Here is a 932-nt window from a genome sequence, read left to right as displayed (position 1 = left end):
TTTGAATAAGGCTGGTACGTGCCAGCCTTTCAATCAGGCAGGTACGTACCAGCCTTTCAATCAGGCAGGTATGTACCAGCCTTTGCGACCTACCCGAATAAACGCAGCACTACTCGCCTATATATATGCGTACATCCTTGTTTCCGTCATCTACATACCAGCCTTTGAGATTTTTCTTACATCATATTAATATCTTGTTCCTCATTTTTACGTAGAAACTTGCAACAAAATGGCTTCTTCATCTTCTCGCATTGAGATTTTTCTGTATTTTGGTGGTGAATTATCGAGCGATGGATGGTCTGTTACATATGATCAGACGCCCATTGCAGCAATGAGGATCCCCCGTTCATCCAGTTATGATCAATTTTTATCAAAAATCTACAAAAAAATTGGTGTTGATAGCTCCCGATTTTCGTTGAATGTTTCTGCAAAACATTCGTGCCAATACCTAGGGCGAATTAAGGAAACACTGATACCAATAAAGGATGACGATACATTGTCATTCTTTACTGATCCTACAGATTTATTTATTAAATTTTTTATTAAATATATGAATAAATTATAAAATATAAATAAATTAAAAAAATTGAAATGACTTTAGTAATAGTAAGAAAATATTACAAATCTAAGTAAATGACCATTCCAAATACCATTACTAAAACAGTTCTAAACACGTGTTCCTACCTGCATTGACTATTCCAAATACCATTGCTATAACCATTTCAAACAAGTGTTCCTATATAGTGGTTGACCATTCTTAATACCATTGCTACTTCAGTTTTAAGTATGTGTTCCAAACTAAGACAGACTATTCCTAATACCAATATTAAAATAATTTTATATACGTGCTCCTAAATAAAACTGACCGTTCCTAAAACCGTACAGAAGACTGTTCCAAACAAAAATATACCCGTGCCTAAAACTATTGGAAA

The sequence above is a fragment of the Sesamum indicum genome, linkage group LG14 (genome assembly GCF_000512975.1).
Source record: "Sesamum indicum cultivar Zhongzhi No. 13 linkage group LG14, S_indicum_v1.0, whole genome shotgun sequence".
In the NCBI taxonomy this organism is placed as follows: Eukaryota; Viridiplantae; Streptophyta; class Magnoliopsida; order Lamiales; family Pedaliaceae; genus Sesamum; species Sesamum indicum.
This window is presented reverse-complemented; position numbering follows the sequence as displayed.